Genomic DNA, 22,375 nt, shown 5'->3' on the forward strand with positions numbered 1-22,375 from the left:
GTGTGGTGGCATACACCTGTAGTCCCAGCTACTCGGGAGGCTGAGGCAGGAGGATCACTTGAACCCGGGAGGCAGAGGTTGCAGTGAGCTGAGATTGTGCCACTGCACTCCAGCCTGACCACAGAGCAAGACTCTGTCTTAAAAAAACAAAACAAAAACAAAAAGAAATCTTATACTGTTTTCAGAAATCATACTTTTAGCAATTATATCAAGATTAATTATTCTAAAATATATATAGTAAGGCAGGTAAGTAATTATGTTAATATTGTCTGCAACCAAGATTTTAGGTAGAAGAAAGAAGATATGTAAATATAAAATCAAAGGAGCTAAATTTAAAAAAACCCTGTGATACTAAATTCAAACTCAAAATATTAGTATGAACCCATGATGCATTTTCTTCAAAGTCGTGTTTTCAATTCTGTCCACTGAAAAAGGCTGGGAACAATGACCAACTCTTAAGCAATGGGCAGCCCTAAAGCCAACTTATAATTTATTTTTTCTTGCTTTTTTTTGAGACTGGGTTTCACTTTTATTGCCCAGGCTAGGGTGCAGTGGCACAATCTCGGCTCACCACAACCTCCGCCTCCCAGGTTTAAGCAATTCTCCTGCCTCAGCCTCCCAAGTAGCTGGGATTACAGGCATGTGCCACCATGCCCAGCTAATTTTTGTATTTTTAGTAAAGACGGGATTTCGCCATGTTGGTCAGGCTAGTCTCAAACTCCTGACCTCGTGATCTGCCTGCCTCAGCCTCCCAAAATGCTGGGCCCGACCCTATAATTTTTAAAAATCATTGGCAAATGATATTTAAATGAACCAACCCTCCTTGGAGAAATCACTGACCATAGTTCTGGGGCAGGAAAAGTACATGTATGTGCCTAGCACATTTATCATACCAGACAGCAAGGAATTTACTAAAAACTGATTGTTTCAAAGCATTTAGAAGCCAAAAAGAAGTGGTTATCACTAGGAAACTATGGAAAACTTTAGAACAAGTAAGAACAATGACTTTGATGAATTTAAACAAATCAGATGTGTTAAAATCTGTGAGATCATAATTACACTTGACAGCAAATACTCACTGACTACGTTTAGTGGATGCCAGGGAACCACATTATCCACCTGAAAACACGAAAATACAGGGCAGGAATCAAGGGTTTTGCCTGTCCTTGCTGTATAAACAGTATATCAGGGTCATTTTTCAAGGTACAGTTTCTCTTTATGTAAGTCTTTCATAAATGAAGGAATGATGGAATTAAAATATTACCATTTTGCAACCCCTGCTGAAATAATGGATGTAAACAGATCATCAGTGGCTGCTGTATCACAGAGACAACTGGTCCGTATGCGTCTCCTAAGAGAAGTATGCAATATTTCTAATGGAGGATTCTTGGCAAATAAGTTGGACTTGAATCAGATCAAACTTCCAGTTCTGGAGTCTAGCATTTATAGGAAACGCTGGTCAGAAAAAATGGTTGCAGATGAAATGCACTTCAGGGTTGCAATCAGCAAAACACAAAATGTGAGAAACTGCAGGACAATGCCTCTGTTTCTTCCTATATAAACTGAAAAAAAAGGAGAGAAGAAACCTGCACATTAAAAAAAGTGTTTAAAGAATGTTGAAACAAACCAACTCTTAAAAAATAAAAAAGGAAAAAATAATACAATTAGAGAAATTTGAATGTCATCTATTTTTAAGTATGATAATAGTTATGTGGTTTTAGTTTTTTAAAAGAGTTCTTATCATTTACCAATACATATGGACATCATTATGGATGAAATGCATTGCTGCCTTGGATCTGCCTCAAAAGAATCCATTTGGGTTGAACAGGGTGGCTAGTGTGGTGCGGGGAAGCAGACAGGAAACAAGATTGGGCATGAGCTTACTCTTCCCCATGCTGGGTGATGGCATACGGGGGGTTATTAACTCATTACGTTATTCTCTCTTCTTTTGCTTATGTTTTAAATTTTCTATTAAAAAACATCAGAATGTGAAAAATCACACACACAAACACACATCGTGCTCTTGTTTTTGAACAGAGGATCTGGGTCAATAATTGGGTGAATGGTGATTTTTATAAAATAATCAAGTCATTTACCTCCCTAAGGATAATAATGAACACGTTCTCATTGGAAAGCTGCCCAAGAAGAGACTACTCAACCATAGTATCATGTGCTGAATTCTCTTTATTTCACATTCTTGATCTGGCCTTACAGAAAATTTGAGTGAAGATTTCTGAATTAAAAGGAAAAATTTGGAAGTCGAAGTACTAAAATGAGTATTGAAACATGAGAACTGTTCTACCTTCTCAGCATCTAAGTAGTGTAAAATCTCTCCCCTGAGCTGGGATTCACATCCAGGTGGGTGCAAAGTGAAACAGAAATAGCGCATGCAGGCACAAAGCCAGTGGCCTGGGAGTGATGGGGGATGGAGAGAGGATGGGAAGATTGTCCACTTGAGACTAAGCCTCCGGCATTTGCAGGAATTGTGGGGATCACTGCAGCATAATTTAAAGTTCTATAGAGTTTTGTCTGAATCTCCAGTGGTCAGGGAAATCTGAGCTGATGACAAGGTTACAATTATACTACATGCCATTCATAAATTATCATTCCAGATGATGTACTAAGCAGTTTACATTAATTGCCTTGTTGAACCTTTATAACTCTCTTGCCCCAACCACCATGACATAGATATTATCACCACATTTTGACAGAAAAGAAGAAGAAGGTCCAGGGAAATTGAGTAACTTACTCAAGGTCACACAGCTGGTGAGTGAGGTAACTTGTCCTCCAGCCTAGGGCAGTCTGCCTGCAAAACTCTTTCCCCACAGTCTGTGTTTCACTTGCCATGGAGCAGCACTTTATGGACACCCGTGGTTGTTGTCGCTGCAGGGGTCATACACAGAGCATTTCCTGGGTAAAAATTCTAATCCTTGCAAGAAAGACAACAGCACATTTGGGAAAGTCAGTGAGTTCTGAAGACGGATCGTGCCTCGGTCATTTATCTAGGCAGCAAATGTAAAAGCGTTCAGAGAGTCTGGCAGGTGCTGGTGAAAAACAAAAAATAAGAATGTGTATTTCCCAGCTCCTTTTCCCCATTATCTTATATCACTTTTAAATAGATCATGAAGGATATTTTAGACAAATGCAGCCCCTTTTCCCCTGTGGCAATTAATGCAATAAAAGCTAATTTATTTAGCATCCTATTGATTAGAAAGCAGTGATACAATACAATGAGAATTGATGACCACAAACATGACTCAAACGCGGCCAGATATCCTAAAGAAGTGTATGACTCATCATCAAAACACAATTATATTCCAGAGAGGCCAAGTATTAAATGTATTTTATTGAATTAAGTTTATCTGACACTGTTCAGCCACAAATGGTCATGTGAAATCCATAGAACCAGAATACCTGATTAGCCAGAATAACACATTCTCCGACCACACTGGCTTTTCTACCATTGGATCTAGACAGACATGACCCTCTGCAACATACATATTTACCGCATCACTTGAAGATTGTGGAAAGGATAGACTTAGAGCTGAACTGGAAAGTATATGACAGAAAAATGTGTGGAGACAGTTATTTCATAATATATCATTTCTAAGAAGAAATTAAGCACTATAATTTGGGAGCCTGCAGTGATGCCTCGGCGCATTGAGTGAGGTCTCTGGCATCAATTTTGTTTAAGAAATACCATGTGTAGAGGGCCTGTGTATGCCCAATAACTGGCAAGGGCTCCTAAGTGGCAGCTATTGTTCTTATGATCATATTATAATTATTAAATCATGATGCTTGTCTTATAGGTATTTATAATAGAACTAGGTTGGTAGAAACTGGCTTGTGTTGTCTTTTATCTTCAAAAGAGGAATAGGTGTGTGTCTTTGGTCTTACCTTGAGTTAAGATTTACTTAAACATAGTGCAATCTAATAATCACCAAACTATTCCTTCATTTTCTGCTTTTAATTTGTCTCAAACAAGCAAATAAATGAAAAGCAGGCATGAGACAACAAGGCTATTTTCCACAAAATCTCTGTGGAAAAAGGGCTGTGAGCCCAGTTGTTGTGTAAAGTTCCTCAGTCCAGAGAAGGCAGCAGAGAAGGCCAGTGTTGGCGGGGTGCAGTGGTTCACGCCTGTCATTCCAGCTTTGGAGGCCAAGGTGGGCAAATTGCTTTGAGCTCAGGAGTTCAAGACCACTTTGGGCAACATGGCAAAACTGCATCTCTACAAAAAATACAAAAATTAGTGGGGCGTGGCCACCATGTGCCTGTAGTCCCAGCTACTCAGGAGGCTGAGGTTGGAGAATCATTTGAGCCTGGGAAGTGGAGTCAAGATCGTGCCACTGCATGCCAGCCTGGGTGACAGAGTGAGACCCTGTCTCAGGAAAAAAAGAGAGAGAATGCCAATGTCGTCATTGTCTCTCTGTCGCTCTCTGAGTCAGTGCTCTCCAGAGAAACAGAGCCAATAGGATATGTATCTCTGTACAGAAAGATTTCTTTTAAGGAATTGGCCCATGCAATTAAAGGTTGGCAAATCTAAAATCCACAGGGTGGGCTGGTTGACTGAAGACCCAGGAAAAGCCAACGTTTTGGCTGGAGCCCGAAGGCCAGCTTTCTGCTGCAGAATTCCATCTTGTTGAGGGAGGTCAGTCTTTTGTTCTTTTCAGGCCTTTGACAGATCAGATGAGGCCCACCGGTACTAGGGAGGGCAACCTGCTTTACTCACGGTGCACAGATTAAAATGGTAATTACATCCAAAACACCCTCACAGAAATATCCAGAATTGTGTTTGACTACATACCTGGACACCATGGCCCAGCCAAGTTGATACAGAAAATTAACCATCATAATCTCTAATATCTCCTTCTTTCCCTCTGTCTCTGTCTCCATCTCTCTTTCTCTCTCTCTTTCTCTATCTTTCTCTCTCTCTCTCTCTCTGTCTCTCTCTCTCACACACACACACACACACACGAGCAAAGTTTATCACAAAGTAAGGAAGAAATGCTGGGTGCAGTGGCTCACGCCTGTAATCCCAGCACTTTGGGAGGCCAAGGTGGGCAGATGACCTGAGGTCAGGAATTTGAGACCAGCCTGGCCAACATATCAAAACCCCATCTCTACTAAAAATACAAAAATTAGCCAGGCGTGGTGGCACATGCCTGTAGTCTCAGCTACTTGGGAGCTGAGGCAGGAGAATCACTTGAACCCAGGAGGCAGAGGTTGCAGTGAGCCGAGATTGCGCCGTTGCACTCCAGCCTGGGCAACAGAGTGAGACTCCATCTCAAAAAACAAACAAAAAAACAAAGTGAGGAAGGAAGCATCAAGGTGTGATGCCAACAACCAAAGCTATCTTGAGACCCTCTGAGAAGGCCATACCTGAGGACAAGAGCACTGAGCATTATTGCATCAATGCCAAATAGGACTTCATCTCTTCTTTCATGAGAAAAATAATTCATTGATTCTGAAAAACAGCATTCATTATCTACCTACGATGCCATTTTTGAAACTTCTCAGGTAAATATTTTTCTATCCCCATCTCACAGATAAAGAAACTCTTTTCAGTTAGGTGACAGGCCCCAGCATCCATTGCTAAAAGATGGAAGAATCTAAATTTCAACACAGGTCCTCAAATATCTCTTGTGATTTCTCTCCATGCTGCCCCACAGATAAGGAAAACAACAATGTCAGCAAATGTCTCTAACAGAAGAAACCTGCAATGTTGAGTGTGAAGTAGTACACTTTGTTCCAGGATTCCATCTCCGTTTAGGGGATGTGTGGGAAGGAGCACTCACAGATAGATATACATCCAAGCCCATGGCCTGCAAACCAGAATCTCTCCTTCTAAAGAGATTTGTAGATGCTTATGGGAGCAAGAATTGCCCAACCTACCACACTCTCTAGGCAAACATCATCTGTTGGAGATTCCGACTGAGGCCCTGGAAAGGCTCCCACATGGGCCATCTGCCAGGCCTCTGATGTCGGCCAACTGCCAAGCTTAGGCTAACGGTTGCTTGTAGTTGGTGGCAGAGCTGTTCCAGAGAACTACTGAGATATAGGCAGCTGATGACAAGGCTGCTCTTTTGTCTCTAGCTGGCCCCACACAGCACTCTGAGCAACCCACTCCAGGGCTCCTCTTGGGAAACCACGTCCTTGGATCATGCTTAGCACTGCCCTTGTTCTAGCCGGGCATGGTGGCACGCGACTGTAATTCCAGCTACTCAGGAGGCTGAGGCAGGAGAATCACTTGAACCCGGGAGGTAGAGGTTGCAGTGAGCCGAGATCGCACCACTGCACTCCACCCTGGGCAAAAGAGTGAGACTCCATCTCGAAAAAATGGAAAAAAAAGAACTGCCCTTATTCATGGCTGGATGTTCAGAGGGTGGAAACATGGAGAAGGTGGTTGTTATAGAAGCACTTGTGCTGTGTGCTTTTAAAGTTTGGGTTCGGATTAGTTCTGGGAACGTGGTTTACCTTCTTTCTTCCTCCTGTGCCCTCTTTCGACTCTCTGCACAACTTTGTACATCAAATGGCAAAAAGTATCCTATTCCTGCCTTAGTTCATTATCTGACCTACAGTAGGACCAGAGGCCTGGAAAATGGGGGAGAAGCCGAGTGTATGGTAGAACCACAGGTATTCTAGATGCAGGCATGCCTGAAAATCACACCCCAGTCCATGGCATGCCACCCACCTGGGACTTCGGAGGAAGCTAGTTCCCGCCACGGCCGTCTCCTAGTGAAAGCGACACAGGAGGGCCTGCCTTCCCCTCTGCAGCGCCTCTTGCTGCAAACACTTGGCCAGTGCACATTTGCCAAACCTCTGAATGTCAGAGCCAAGCTGAAAACCAATGCAAGATCCATCTATCTAAGACAAGGCAGCTATGGGCATGTCCAAATTATAGTTGCAGAGGGGTAATCCCAGGCTGTTTAGGACAAAGATAACAATCAGAAACCAAGAAAATGGTTGCTTTAATTCAAAAGCCACATTACTAGCAATAAAGTGATAACCATGACAGGATTCCTGTGCAGAGGGTCCTGCACCAGGAAAAAGACAACATTAACTCATTCGTATCTGAAAACATTAGCTATGATGTACTTACTATTATTATCACTATTTTCTAGTGAGGAAACTCTGACTCAGGGAGCTTAAGTAAACTTGCACAAAGTAACTCAGCTAGTGAATTGGTACCACCAGGATTGGAAGCCAGGAAGTCTGATTCCCAAGTCTAAAAACGTAACCACTCTATTATACTGCATTCTGATTGTATAACGTTTTTATGCTTATGAGGCATTGTCAGGCCTGTTGTCTGTTGAGATTCATCATTTTTTTAAATTCCTCCATCTTATTTTGCATAATAGTATCACATCTATTGGTTTATAATAAAGACTATAATAAAATTGTATGTTTTCTGGACAGGCATAGTGGCTCACACCTGTAATCTCAGCGCTTTGGGAGGCTGAGGTAGGAGAATAGCTTGAAGCAAGGAGTTCAAGTCCAGCCTGGGCAACAAGGCAAGATCCATCTCTACTAAAAATTAAAAAAAAAAAAAAAAACCTGGGCACAGTGGTGTGCACCTGCAGTCTAGCCTGGGCAACAAAGCAAGACCCCGTCTCCACTAAAAAATTTTTTAAAAAGCTGGGCATGGTGGTGCACGCCTGTAGTCCCAGCTACATGGGAGGCTAAGGTGGGAAGATTGCTGGAGCCCAGGAGTTTGAGGCTGCAGTGAACTAGGATCGTGCCACTGTACTCCAGCCTGGGCAACAGAGAAAGACCCCATTTCTTTAAAAAAAAAAAAAATGTTTTCCAAATATTTTATGATTTAAATTTTTTCCCACTAAATAAGATCCTATCTGTGCCGTTTCTCCACAATTTTCCAAATACATGACTTTTACTGGGCTAACCAATTTTACCCCAAGGAGGCTGTTGAAAACATGAGATCACATACTCACAAGGGAAGTGCGTACTCCTTTCCTTACACCATGTTGCTTCTTTTAGGTCACAGTAAGGTTTAGTTTCTTTCAAGACTGTTTCTATTTTATCAGAAATTAAGACCTTGAATTAAGTACTAATTCATTTTCACATCTCAGTGAATGAGATGAAAGGAAACTGAAGTGAGATTTGAGTTTTTTGGTTTTCACTTTTGGGGAGAGATTTCTTTTTTTAACACGGGGTCTTCCTGAAGTCATACCATGGAGATAATCTCATTTGGGGTCTGTAGGTAGGTGAGCAACCTGTTTCAAGATGAAAAGAAATTTTATAGGGTTTTAAAAGATGTCATTCCAATGCCTTAAACAGTCCTGATAGTGTTACAGGCAATACTATGACCTGACTCTTCACATAGTTGCTGTGACATCATAACATCTTTTTTTTTTGAGATGAAGTCTCACTCTTGTCCCCCAGGCTGGAGTGCAATGGCACAATCTTGGCTCAGTGAAAACTCCGCCTTCCGGGTTCAAGCGATTATCCTGCCTCAGCCTCCCGAGTAGCTGGGATTACAGGCACCTGCCACCACACTTGAATAATTTTTGTACTTTTAGTAGAGACGGGATTTCACCATGTTGGCCAGGCTGGTCTCAAACTCCTGACCTCAGGTGAACCGCCTGCCTTGGCCTCCCAAAGTGCTGGGATTACAGGTGTGAGCCACCGCGCCCAGCCTGTCATAACATCTTTAAGCCTCAGTTTTCTCAACTACAAAATTGAGCCAGTAATATCTACTTCTTGGGTTTAGTAAGATGTTACTAAAATACTAAAGACGGCCAGGCACGGTGGTTCACGCCTGTAATACCAGCATGCTGGGAGGCCAAGTCAGGCAGATCACTTGAGTCCAGGAGTTCAAGACCAGCCTGGGCAACATGGTGAAACTTCTTCTCTATAAAAAATACAAAAAATATAAGACAGGCGTGGTGGCATGCACCTGCAGTCCCAGCTACTTGGGAGGCTGAGGTGGGAGGATCACCTGAGCCCAGGAGGTTGAGGCTGCAGTGAGCCATGATCACGCCATTGCACTCCAGCCTGGGTGCCAGAGTGAGACCTTATCACAAACAAAAAAGACCTAACACAACGCCTGACACAAGGATGCAAAGAATAACAGCTGCAATTTCCACGATTTCCCTAGTCAGAGCTCTACCAGTCACCAGCTGTAACTCTTCTAGATTCGGTTTCCTTGTATGTGTATTTAAATGTCAAAGGGTCCTGCTGACTGGGACTCCCTGTAATTCCATGATGTCCTCTGTCCCCCTGCCGCCCAGCGTGCTGCTGACTGCCCTCACTGGGCTGGTACTCAGACCTCGCCCAGGCTCTTATTAGCAGATTTTCACATCTCCGCCCACATCTACTATCTCCAAGATGCCTGCACTGAGCTAAGTGTGCCCGTTATACACTACTCAAGCACTTGCACAAGTGTGAGGTACACAAAACGAATGTTGGGCTGAAGAAAACTCAACGTGGAAAAGAAAGGGGAGACCCAAGTTTGCCAAAAAATTTTCTGATGTTCTTAATAATCTACAGTTGGCAGAGCTAATGGTTCCCCCAAGCAGTGGAAGTGTCTCTTTTGCATTCTTCCAACACTAGCATGCCCCAGCCCAGAATAACGGCAGCACCACCTCTCTACCCATTGTCATCACATTTGCTTGGAAACTGGACCAAAGAGTGAAGCAAACCAAGGATAAGCTTAGTAAACCATAGGATGCTGAAGGAATAAAACAGTAATTACACACTAGCCACTGCTTACCGAACACTTACTATGCATCTAAGTACAACCATGTAGACATTTAATCCTCACAACAATCCTACGATGTAGGTACCTATTTATGAAGTAGGAATTTTAATTATCCTCATTTTCAGATGAGGGAACTGAGGCAGAGAGAGGTGAGGTGGCCCATCCTCAGAACCCTTCTTCACCACCACATTATACTGCCTATGATACAAGAGTAACAGTGATGATAGCTTACATGTAGTGAGCATCTGCAATGCACGGGGTGCTTTATCAATGGAACAGGAAAAAGGAAACGGTTCATGTAAAGAAAAACAAAAAATAAAAACAGCTTGTAGATGTCCATATTTTAGGCAAGAAATTCATCTCAGAGGTTCATGGTGTTTTTAATGAATTCCAGTAGTCTTCAACCCTAGCTACACTTTAGAACAACCTGGGGACCTTTTAAGCAATAGCAATATCTAAAACCTACCCCAGACCTGGGTGTGGAACCCAGATATCAGTAATTTTTTAAAACTTTGCAGATCACGCTTGTGCCCAGCATGTTGAGAACCACTGGTTTACTTCATTCAAACACACTTAGGATATTTTTCTGTTGTGAACATGATTGGAAAGAAAAAAAAAATGTCAACAAAGAAAAATAAATATTATACAAGAATTTGGAGACTTCTTCAAAAAGAAAGAAGAGTCAGGGCCTGTAGAATCAGGAGAAGAGAATATCTGGAAAGAGCTCTAGCCCAGGTGGAGACCCTGAAGATCCAACAACAGGACAATAGGCGAGACCCTGAGGGGAAAGACGGCATGGGAGGCTGCAAAAAGTGGATACAACACTTCATTCCTTCTGTATCCGTGCCCTTTGCAATACGGCTTTGGAGCTTCTCCCATTCAAACGTGGCATCTATTTCTCCCCCGCTTGAATATGGGCTGACCCTGTGACTTGCTTTGATCAGCAGAATGCAGTGGAGTCCCAGTTCAAGCTCAGGTCTCGGAAACCTTGCATCCCACGCACTCACCATGTCCACAAACAAGCCTAAGGCTCATCTGCTTCAAGTTGACAGACCACATGGACCAGAGCCCAAGTGTCCCAGCCAAGTCTCCAGATATGTGAGAGGGTCCCGGCAAGATTAGCAAATGGACCCGCAGTTTCTCGAATACCCATATGAAAATCCGGCAGAAGCTGGAAGAGCCACCCAGCTGATCCTAAATTGCTGATACACAGGATTATGATCACTGAGTCTGGGGATGATTTGAGGACAGTTGTGTTGAATTAGCTAAATAGTCAGTGAGACGGGGGAGAGACATGAGAGGGTAATGTCTAGCAGTCAGTTTTAAGTTGTTATCTGGTCTGGGCTGTAAACCCCCTTAAACCACCCCAGCTAGGCCCAAATCTTCCATAAACACATAACCCTGGTGAATGATGCCTTTCCTAGTGCATAGTGGGAGGGGTGGAGAAGGTAATAACAGGAGCGAAGTCGTGGCAGGAAAGATGCAGAGGGGGCTTCACAGCTCCACAGAGGCAGGAAACCAGAGTGGGAGGTCATCAGGAAGAAAAGCAAATCCCCCAAAGAATCCCCAGAGCAGTGAGGGAGGGGAGATTGGACAAGCCAGAGCATGTGGAATGGGCCTTGGGTGAGTCTGTTGGAATATTAAAGAAACGGGTGACACTGTCAGGCTGGAGGGCTGGAAACACACCGGCAGCAGACCCCCGTCCAATTCTCACACCCACCCTGACAGGGAGAGATTTATCACCCTCATTTTATCAGTGAGAAATCCAAGGATTGGAGAGGTTAAGTAACCTCCCCAGGATGACTCACCCGGGAAGTGGTGGAACCAGGTGTGCCTGACTCAAGCTCTCCAAGTAGATCTAATGAGCAAGACAGAATTCTGAACGTCTTTTCCCGAAACTCCAAACTCCCAGGTACTCACTGCACTAGTGAATAGCGCAGAGGGGCGGGGCAGGGAATAACAGGAAAAATAAAGGAAGAAATTGTCAACAAAGAAAAATAAATGTTGTACATGAATGTGGAGCCCTCCAAATTCTTATCTGAAGCGTGAATAAAGTGATCCCAAATCCTCAGATCCAGATTCTCCCATCCCAATCAGCCGCCTGAGACTTTTCACTCCAATGAGCACTCCTGTTGGCTTTCTTGATTTCCCCTCCACTGTTTTCAACAGAAGTCAGTGTGTCAGCTCCTGTGCTCACAACGTCCTTCCCGCCCCTGGAGGGACTGGTCCTCCATCAGGAGCTGAGAAGCAGCCTGGGGTCACATGAACACTTTCCACTCACTCCAGTCACCCAATTCCTCCTCCCCAGAGTTTGTGCTCTGCTCCAAAGCGCAGAGCAAGCCACGCACACACATACAGACACTCACACACACATACACACACCACACACTAACATACACACACCACAAACATACACTCACCACACATTTGCACACACACCACCCACATACATATCACACACACCACACACTTGCACACACACTCGCACACACACGAGTGTTTGCTGCTCCTCACGTGGTACAGTAGGGAAAACCAAGACACGCTCGGGGTCACAGGGAACATCTGAACCGAGAAGAGCCTGCCCGGTAGCTCCTGTTCCCACCCCCCTCTCTCTGGGGACACAGTCATGTGTGTACCCTGAGAATTTCCCCCCTAAAAAACTGGCCGGGCGAGGTGGCTCACGCCTGTAATCCCAGCACTTTGGGAGGCCTAGGCGGGTGGATCACCTGAGGTCAGGAGTTCGAGACCAGCCTGACCAACGTGGTGAAACCCCATCTCTACTGGAGAAAAAAAAAAAATTGGCCAGGTGTGGTGGCATATGTCTGTTATCCCAGCTATTTGGGAGGCTGAGGCAGGAGAATTGCTTGAACCCGGGAGGCGGAGGTAATAGTGAGCCGAGATCGCGTCATTGCACTCCAACCTGGGCGACAGAGCAAGACTGTGTCCAAAAAAAAAAAAAAAAACTTGTTTCTTGAGGAGAAAAGAGAAAAACAAAAACAACTACCGCTTGATCGCTTGATTTCTCTTTCAACTTCCAAGAGAATAGGCTTGATTACACCTCCCCAGGTCGCCTGGAGGTGGGAAAGCGGACAATTAAGCCCATTTCTTCCCCATCTGCTCGGGTTTTGTCTTGCATATCTGCCCGCTGGCGCTTCAGAGTCTGGAGGAATCCCGAGCGGCACCTCCCCTCCCTCTCCCTGCATCCCGGGCAGAGAATTCCCCTCCCCGCGCGGGGGAGCCCATCCCTGAGGACTCGGGCAGGTCAGATGAGAATTAGAGGAAAGTGAAGCGCCTTCTCCTCGCGCTGAGGGCAAAGCCAGTGTGCAGCCTCCCGTGGGTGAGGAGCTTTTATGACAACGAATCCTGTGTTTTATGGGAGGGCGGTGTGGAGACAGCGCGGGCCGAGTCCCTGGGTTCCGGGGCATGACCGTGGGCGTCTCCCGCGGTGACTCAGAAATGCTGCCTCACACCATCTCGCACCATCTCTGTGGAGGCCGTGACCTTCATTCACTGGATGTCTGTCACTGGGGGGGTGACCTCGCAGTTGTCAGAGCCACTCTCCTGGGGCTCAGGACTGGGGTCACCCCCCCACCCCCACCCGGCACTTCCAGCTTCATCTCTCGGGGCGCTCTATTTACTCCTCCTAGGCCTGTGCCTGAGCTGCTGGCTACCTTAAAATGTCCCCTTGGAGCTTCTGCGCTTCCCACACACTTCCTGTTGCTAATAGCTGAGACCGAGCTTAGCACGACTGCTTGCAGGATAAAGACCAGGGCCCGCGGGGCCAGGTTTCAGCAGGCAATGAGGACCCCACTTACCGTCACCCACGTACCTTAAGGGACCGCCTGGGTTCCCTCACATCCAGTGAACTGCCAGCCCTACTTCCAGCCCTCCAAGTCTGGAAAATCACAGGAGTGGAGGGAGAGGAGCCCAGGGGCTGTAGTTGGGGAGCCCTGGCTTGGAATTCAGAAGGGCTGGAGTTAGAATCCTGTGCTTTCACTGAGTGTCCTGGGCTGTTATTGAACCTCTCCCAGCCTCTTGGTAGAAGGGAGATTCTACTGCTTGCCTCGCGGGGTTGTGTCAAGATAAAGGGACCTCAGAGAGTAGGTGCGAGCTCAGTCCACCCATGTGGCAGGTCAGCTCTGCCCATGTCTCTAGAAACTGAGGTCAGGGCTTCAGCCCAACCCTTTCTGTCAGTGGAGGGTGAGGTGAGCTATTTCTATCCCCTTTAAGCCTCCACTCCACATCTGTGGGTTGGGGGTGCATCTCGTGATTTTTCAGCCTTTCCACAATGGCAGGAGGTCACACAGCAGCCCTGAGGTGAGGACACTGCGTGGCCCAGGTGAATGTGGTACTCGCTGTACCCAAGCGCTAGATAGAGGGGACCAAGGCAGGCTTCAGGAAGAAGAAACGCCTTTCAGGCCTGAGGGTAGCAGGAGCCCAGATGGCAGGCACTGGGGAGGGGAGGGCCTCAACCCTTAGCAGTGCCTTTCCCAGATCCCTTTTGGAAAGTGACCGGGTGCTCCCGCCTCTCCGCTGGCTCTTATTAGGGGCCTCTGAGTCTGTGGCACCTGGGATGGCTTTGGGGCCTTGAATGTCTGTGGGCCCCATCAAGCCCCAGCCTCGGGCCTTCAGGCCGGGAATCCACCAAGGTCTCTTTGCAGCAGCTCCCTGGGCTCCTCTGCATTGCCCCCTTCCTCCAGGAGGAATCTGCCAAAGGGACAGGCTCCTGCTTTCTGGCCAGGGACAGAGCCCATTGTCCTCCCCATCCCCTCTGGTGATTCCAGAGGCAGGCAGACCCAGGATCAAAGGCTGCTGACAAGCTGTGGGATTCTGGGCAAAGTACTCAGTCTCTCTGAGCCTGTTTCCTCCTCTGTAAAATGACAATCATAGGCCCCGTGAGATTTCCATGAAATGGTATCTGTGTCAGGACCCAAAGTAAGTGGTTGGCAAATGATAGCTGTTATTTCATTGCGTGGGGACATCTGGGAGGAGCGAGAAGAGTCACAGTCAGCTGCAGAGCAGAGCACACTGGACTGAGAAGCAGATCTGAATTCAAGTCCAGTTCTGCTTAATAGCCGTGTGTCGTTAGACAAGTCCCTTGACCTCCAACCAATGAGAAGAACAACGCGTCTCTCAGCACAGTTGTGACAATGCCTGTGGAAGCACACAGTGTCCAAGGGCTGCCATCGTCAGGCATTGTTTCACAGACTCAGAATGTGAGAGCAGCAGGAGGCCCTGCACACATCTTCACAAGGGCATGTAGCATGCCTGATTTAATGTCACGTCCCTGAATCACTCGAACACCGGAGGCAGAGGTCGTCATGAGCCAAGATCGCATCACTGCACTCCAGCCTGGGCAACAGAGCAAGACCCTGTCTCAAAAAATCATAATAATGATAATAATGCCACGTCCCTCTAGCACAGAGCCCCACGCTAATCAAAGCTTGGTAAATATTCGTTTTTGAATTAGTTGATTTAGCCCAACTCTTCTCACTTTATAGAGGAAAAATAAATTCTGAAGGATAGAGGAGACCAAAATATTTATGGAAGAGCTGAGGCTGCACCCCAGATCCCCAGTTTCTGGCTTCCTGGTTCACATTCTAGAAAATACCTCCTTCGGTACCAGGAGCACTCCCACTACCCATCGCATCAGTCCCAGCTTTTTTTGCATTCAGTTTTCAGATTATTAATCCCCAAACCTGGCCTTCTGCAAAGCAAGGTTGGTCTTTGAGATCAGAGGATTAGGAAGCTGCCTTCCAACCTTGGAAGGCGCAGCCCCCACATCTTTCCATCCCCAGTCACCCCAAGCCAGCAGCTGTCAGATACTCAAGAGTTAGCAAAGCAGGCACCTGGCCAAGGTCATGCCGATACCTGCCTGGCCACATAGCCAGACCCTCTCCTGGGTGTCTACAGGGACTTCCAAAGCACAGCTCTAAGGGGGTAGTCATGGCGAATTTAGTGTATCAGGATGAGGAAACTGAACGGTGTTGGTTGTATGTATGCTCCTTCAGAACAAGTTCATTATTCATTTTTGGAAGACCAAAATGCTATAGCATTTTGGGTTTTGTTGGTTTTTTTTTTTTTTAATTCTTTTTATTTTTAGTAGAGATAGGTCTCACTATGTTGCTCAGACTAGTCTTGAACTCCTGGGCTCAAGTGATCCTCCTGCATCAGCCTCCCCAAATGTTGGGATTATAGGCATGAGCCATGGCATGTGGCTTGCATTTTGAAAAACAGAGTTCTTTCTACCTCCAGGAGCCTTATCAGCCTTTGTCCCAAGGTGTAGGTCAGTGTTCATTGAAGACCTGCTCTATCAAAATCTCTCATTAAGTCTCTACAAGAACATTGTTCTTTTTATTAGCATAGAGGAGCATTTCCCAAAACATGTTCTGTGGAACATGAATCCTGTGAGACGCAGCTGAGGGTTTTATGGACAAATAGGTATGAGAAATGCTACACACTATTCCTCCCGGCCCGAAATTCACAAAGCAGTATCAATAGCTCTGAGAACATTTTCAGTGAAGAAAAGTAGTGGGTGTCTATTGCTTGGCCTGCCCAGCACTCCTTTCTCCCTCCTTTGGTAACAGCATTCAGGTTTTCCTTTGGGGAACAACTCCCTCCCTCCCAGCCACCATGACCCTGCATTTCATGTGGTCCTATTTGTTGAGACCATTCAGCGACAATGCTGCCTCATCCTCAGCACACACACACACACACACACACACACACGCACTCCCACCTGCAGGCCCCTAGCCAAATATGGTAACCAGTGCAGAATTACATGCTCAAAAAAGATTACTGGAACTGAATCTCTCAGATCATAGCACTCTTAGAAGCTGTCCATAACTTCCTGTTACTGAGACTCTTAAATCTTTCCCAGATCCTGTACATCCAGTGATTTGATCATTCATCTTTTCCTTTAATTCCTGTGAACTATCTAAAATTATTCCAATAATTTTCCTTTTTTCCTTAAGTTTGTCTATCTCAATTGCTGTTGCTTGCAACAATGAACTCTAGTTGATGAAAGAAACCAGTTTCCCACAAGCAAAAGATAATGAAATTGGACGCTTATTCTATATGCAAGAATTAACTCAAAATGGATCAAAAACCTAAATATAAGAGCTAAAACCATAACATCTTAGAAGAAAACACAAAGAAAGTCTTTGGCAGTGGTTTCTTGAATATGACACCAAAGACACAAGCAACAAAAGAAAAAATAGATCAATTGGACTTCACTGAAATTAAACTTTTGTGGCTCAAAGGACGCTATCAACAAATTGAAAAAGAAATCCACAGAATGGGAGAAAATATTTGCAAATCATGTCTAATAAATAATTAATATTCAGAGCATATAATGAACTCCTGCAACTTAACAATAGCAACAAAAAATAAATGACCCAGTTTAAAAATGAGCAAATGATTTGAATAGACATTTCTCCAAAGAAGAGATGCAAATGGCCAGTACGCACATGAAGAGGTGTTCAACATCGCTAATCATTAGGGAAATGCAAATCAAAACTACAACGAGATACAACTTCACATCCAATGGGAATGATTATTATGTATTTTTAAACAAAGACACAGAAAATAGAAAGTGTTGGTAATGATCCGTAGGAATTGGAACGTGCGTACATTGCTGGTAGGAGCAGAAAATGCTGCAGCCTCTGTGGAAAACAGTATTGACAGTTCCTAAAAAAAATTTAAAATGGAATTACCATAGGATCCAGTAATTCTACTGCTGGGCCCAAAAGAATTGAAAGCAGGAACTCAAACAGATACTTATACAATGTTCATAGCAGCATTACTCACAGTAGCCAAAAGATGGAAGCAATCCAATTATCTATCGCCGATGGGATAAGCAAAATGTGGCATATACAATGGAATAAGTTTTTTTTAAGATTGAGAAGGAGTCTCGCTATGTTGTTCAGGCTGGTCTCTAACTCCAGAGCTCAAGGAATCCTCCCACCTCAGCCTCCCCAGTAGCTGAAACTACAGGCTTGTGCCACTGCTCCCAGCTGGAATAATATTTAGTTTTTAAAATAAGGGACATTCTGACACATGCTCCAACTTGGATGAACCTTGAATACATTATGCTAAGTGAAAGAAGCCAGTCACAAAAAGACAAATATTGTATAGGTACGTGGAGTAGTCAGATTCTTACAAACAGAAAGTAGAATGATAGTTGCCAGGGGCTGGGGAGAGGGCAAAATGGAGTGTTATTTTATAATGAGTATAGAGTTTCAGTTTGAGATGATGAAAAATTTCTGAGTATGGAAGGTGGTGATGATTACACAACAATGTGAATATACTTTAACGCACAAAACTGTACACTTAAAAATTGTTAAGATGGGCTGGGCACAGTGGCTCATGCCAGTAATCCCCACACTTTGGGAGGCCAAGGCAGAGGATCATTTAAGGTCGAGAGTTGGAGACCAGCCTGTGCAACATAGTGAGACCCTGTCTCTACAAAAAAATTTTTAAATTAGCCAGGCATGGCAGTGTGCACCTAAAGTCCCAGCTACAGAGAAGCCTGAGGTGGGATCCATAAGTTCAAAGCTACAGTGAGCTATGACTGTGCCACTGCACTCCAGCCTGGGTGACAGGTGAAAACCTGTCTCTAAAAAAATTTTTTTTAATGACTAAAATGGTAAATTTTATGTTATGTGTATTTTACCACAATAAAAATAAGAAAACCATTTTGCTTTCTTTAACTGAACTTTCCCTGAATTATTTGACCATGGAAATCCCTGTTTTCATCAGAATTCACGTTAATATAATACAACAGAGAGCAAGGGTCCCAGAGAACACACTTGGGAAAGGCTGGCCTGTGGCATTATGACGGGACCTCCAAGGATAGAAACCCCATGGTGGCGCAGGGTGAGGCACTCACCGCAGGTGGAGGAGAAACACATTGGACCAGTCATTAGGGAAGGAAGATGCTTGTATCTCACTCGGTAAACTAGCATTCAGGGAAGAGCACTAGAATTGCAGAGGGCAGGGAAGGCATCTTCTCTGCATTTTGACATTATGATATCTATGAGGTAGCTTCTGAGTGGGAGTTCTTAAGGGGAATACCCTATTGGAGGCAGGATTGGAAGCTTGCAAACAAATCCAGGCAGGAGGCCTGAGATAACATGCCTCTCAACATATGCCCCAAGAGGTAGGGGGCTAAGTACCTCTGATACTGTAGATTGTTTTGTTTACATGTCGAATACAGGTTGCTTAGCAACCTCAGAACTGAATAAAGCCTTTTTGAAAATTTTAGCCTGTTCTCAGCTGCTAAGGGGAACTCCTTTGGCCAGGGAGTTTGGTTCGTCCTTTGACCAGGGCATTACGGCTGGATTACCCATGAGAACAGTACTAAGGCTGCCCGATGGGAGGACGAAAATTTGGGATAATAGAGTAGGAGAGTCTCTGGTTAGACAGCCAGTCCCTACTTCCAGAATTCCTCCCAGGACGAATCTCTGAAGGCTCTTGGTTTTCATTTGAATAAAGAAAATAATACAATATAGCTAAAAGTTTTTGAGTTTTCATTATGTGCCAGGGAAAGCGCCAAGCACTTAGTAGGCATTTTCCATTTATTCCCCTGAAAAAAAAAAACCTAAGAAGTGGATTACTTTTTAATTCATTTACTCAAATTCTCCATTCGGATGAAAAAGCTGAGCTTTAGAAAGATGAAGTTACTTGCCCAAGTTACCCAGATGGGAACCAGTGGAGCCAGGATTCAAACCTTGGCAACTGGATTCCAGAACCCACCCTGTTCATTGCCACTTTACCCCATCTTTTCAGCCACCCTCCACACACCTCTACAGTCTGTTTCTTCCTTCTTAGTGGCAAAGCAGGTGGATTCTTCCCGTCCACTTCTGTCTTTTTTTTTTTTTTTCCTGTACTCAGAATTTTAACTGGGAGCACCTGTGAAACCCTGGCGGCCCATTTATCTGTTGGTGATGTTCTGCTTTTAAGCTGGGAAATGGACCATGTCACCTTCAACCAGAGTTTTTATGAGTCAAACATCTTCCTCTTCAGCGTGTAAAATAGCATTTCTCATTGCCCAGTCTGCAGAGAGTCTCAAAGACATAGTAAAGGAAATCAAACGAAGACTTTCCTTCTCTTGCTGCCAGAAGAGATAGAGTTAAAGGAAATCAAATGAAGAGTTTCCTTCTCTTGCTGCCAGAAGATATAGAGTTGGCGTTTTCCCAACTGCTAATGTTTCTAAACTGGCTTTATGTGTTCCCAGGGACAACAGTCAAGCCCAGTCCAATAGGTCAACAAACTAGGTGAGAGTCTGTCTGCATGCTGGAGACAGGGCCCAATGTGGGGGTGGGTATTGAGAGACCCATTATTCCCAAAGATCTCTTTCCTGTGCCAGCCAAATACATGCAATGCCTGTCATTCTCCCTCAAACAATGGTGAATGAATTGAAGTGCAAACAAATCCTTATGCCATCTCACATGTGCATAGCACTTTAATAACCCTGCAGAGATTCGAATGCTCTTTAGAGATTACGAATCATTTGTACTTATCTCAGTCTTAAAAACCCTCCAAGGCAGGTATCATTATTCTTACTTTATATAGGAGGATGTTAAAGTTCACTCATCTAAGGCTTTCACCCAAGCCCAGTGTTCTCTGGATGTAGAATTTTAGCACTCATTGACATCTCTTACACAATTCTTTCACCTGGCAGAAGTCTGAAACTGGGACAAGTAAATTTTGGTTGGTGTCCTAAGAAAAGCCACGTCTGGCATGTGGCATAAGGACAAGAAGGAAGGGCCAAGCAAGGGGACCAAAGAGCCTGTCTCTGCAGAGCTGGGAAGGGGTCACTTGCCTAATCCTGATGTGGAGCCAAGTGGCCGCACTACACGCTTGTGGGAAAGCCCTTGAGCTGGGATCTGGAGCCCCAGGGTTCAGGCCAGGGTTCAGGCCAGCTGGGCTACTGAGTCACCTAGAGCACATCACACTTGTCAGGGCATCATTTTCTCTCTGTATGAAAAGGATTTGGGGGATTTGACATCTAAGGTCCTCTCAAGCTCTAATAAGCTTGAGTCATCTTCGGGGGTCAGTAGGTCTGCATGTGCTTCCGTGTGACAATGAGAGCTAAATATATGTCAGCTCCTTCCAGCCTCATCAACATCACCATCTTGGCTATGACTCAGATCATCCACACATGATGAGTAAACTGTGCCCTTCGCACCGTGCTGCGTGGAGCTGAGCGTGGGGGGGTCACAGTCAAGGCTGCCTGCCTGCCTGCCTCCCTGGGCTACTGCCCTATGGCGTGGCAGTCCTTGTCCAAAAGACATCAGGAGGCCCTGGCTCTATCTATTTTTCCCCTACCCAGCTCAGAGGTACTTTTGCCCAATCACTCCTCAAATAATCCAAGCTACTCACACTGCTGTTTCCAAGTTTTGAAACACATTATGGCAGGCCACCAGCTCCATCTTATTAGCAAATAGATGAGTCACAGGGCCATTTCCTTTGGATTTTTAAGTAAGATTTCCACTTCTACCTCATTGTCTTGTCTGGCCTGATGTCTGCAAAGAGAGAGGTCACTACTTTCAAATATATGTGTGTTTTAGTCAAATAAATCCTGACTGCTTGAGCTGCACACCTCCAACACTGTTCCTTGCCCATTTCCTGATGTCACGCATTTGCCCTTCCTCTGTGTCTGTGGGTATGCCTGAGAAGTAGGAGTTCCCCCTTTAGATACTTATTTTAGAATATCTGCCATCTGGATGGGATGAAGAAAATGTGGTTATTGCACAATGGAATACTATTCAGTCAACAAAAAGAACACAATCATGTATTTAGCAGCAAGATGGGTAGAACTAGCAGCCATTCTTTGAAGTGAAACAACTCAGAAACAGAGAGACAAATACTGCATGGTCTCACTTATAAATGGGAGCTAAATAATGTGTACACATGGACGTAGAGTGTGGAATTATAGACCATGGAGACTTGGAAGGATGAGGAAGTGGGAGGAAGGTGAGGAATGATAAATTACTTAGTGGGTACAATGTACTTTATTTGGGTGAGGGATACCCTAAAAACCCTGACTTCATAGCACTCTGCAATATAGTCATGTCACAAAATTACACATGTACTTCATAAACTTATACAAATAAAAATTAATCAATCAATAAAATATCTGCCATCTGTCCTGCAATTATTCCCTACCTTTAATCAAGACTGGTTTAAATGTGTATGTTGGCTGGGCATGGTGGCTCATGCCTATAATCCTAGCACTTTGGGAGGCCGAGACAGGTGGATCACAAGGTCAGGACATCGAGACCATCCTGGCTAACACGGTGAAACCATGTCTGTACTAAAAAATACAAAAAAAAAATAGTGGGACGTGGTGGCAAGCACCTGTAGTCCCAGCTACTTGGGAGTCTGAGGCAGGAGAATGGTGTGAGCCAGGAGGAGCAGCTTGCAGTGAGCCAAGATTGCGCCACTGCACTTCAGCCTGGGCGACAGAGCGAGACTCTGTCTCAAAAAAAAAAAAAAAAAGAAGTGTATGTAATGTGTGTATACATATATCTGAGTGCATACACACGCATATATGCACAATAGGTATGTACGTATATGCAAATAAAATTGTAGTACCTTTCAAGAAAGTGTCCTCCAAAGCTATCTCAAATTATCCACGAGGTACTTTCTCCA

The 22,375-nt window shown here is 44.8% G+C and overlaps 1 long non-coding RNA gene across 1 annotated transcript; it reads right to left on the reverse strand.

Annotated features, from left to right (window-relative positions):
• Positions 1–731: 731 nt before the first annotated feature.
• Positions 732–21,998, reverse strand: LOC116276385. The gene is made up of 3 exons (XR_004185880.1): positions 18,609–21,998; positions 2,750–2,929; positions 732–1,562 (listed from the first exon to the last, which is right to left on the reverse strand). It is a non-coding gene; the product is annotated as an uncharacterized LOC116276385 (long non-coding RNA).
• Positions 21,999–22,375: the final 377 nt, after the last annotated feature.

Source organism: Papio anubis, chromosome 8 (genome assembly GCF_008728515.1).
Source record: "Papio anubis isolate 15944 chromosome 8, Panubis1.0, whole genome shotgun sequence".
Lineage (NCBI taxonomy): Eukaryota > Metazoa > Chordata > Mammalia > Primates > Cercopithecidae > Papio > Papio anubis.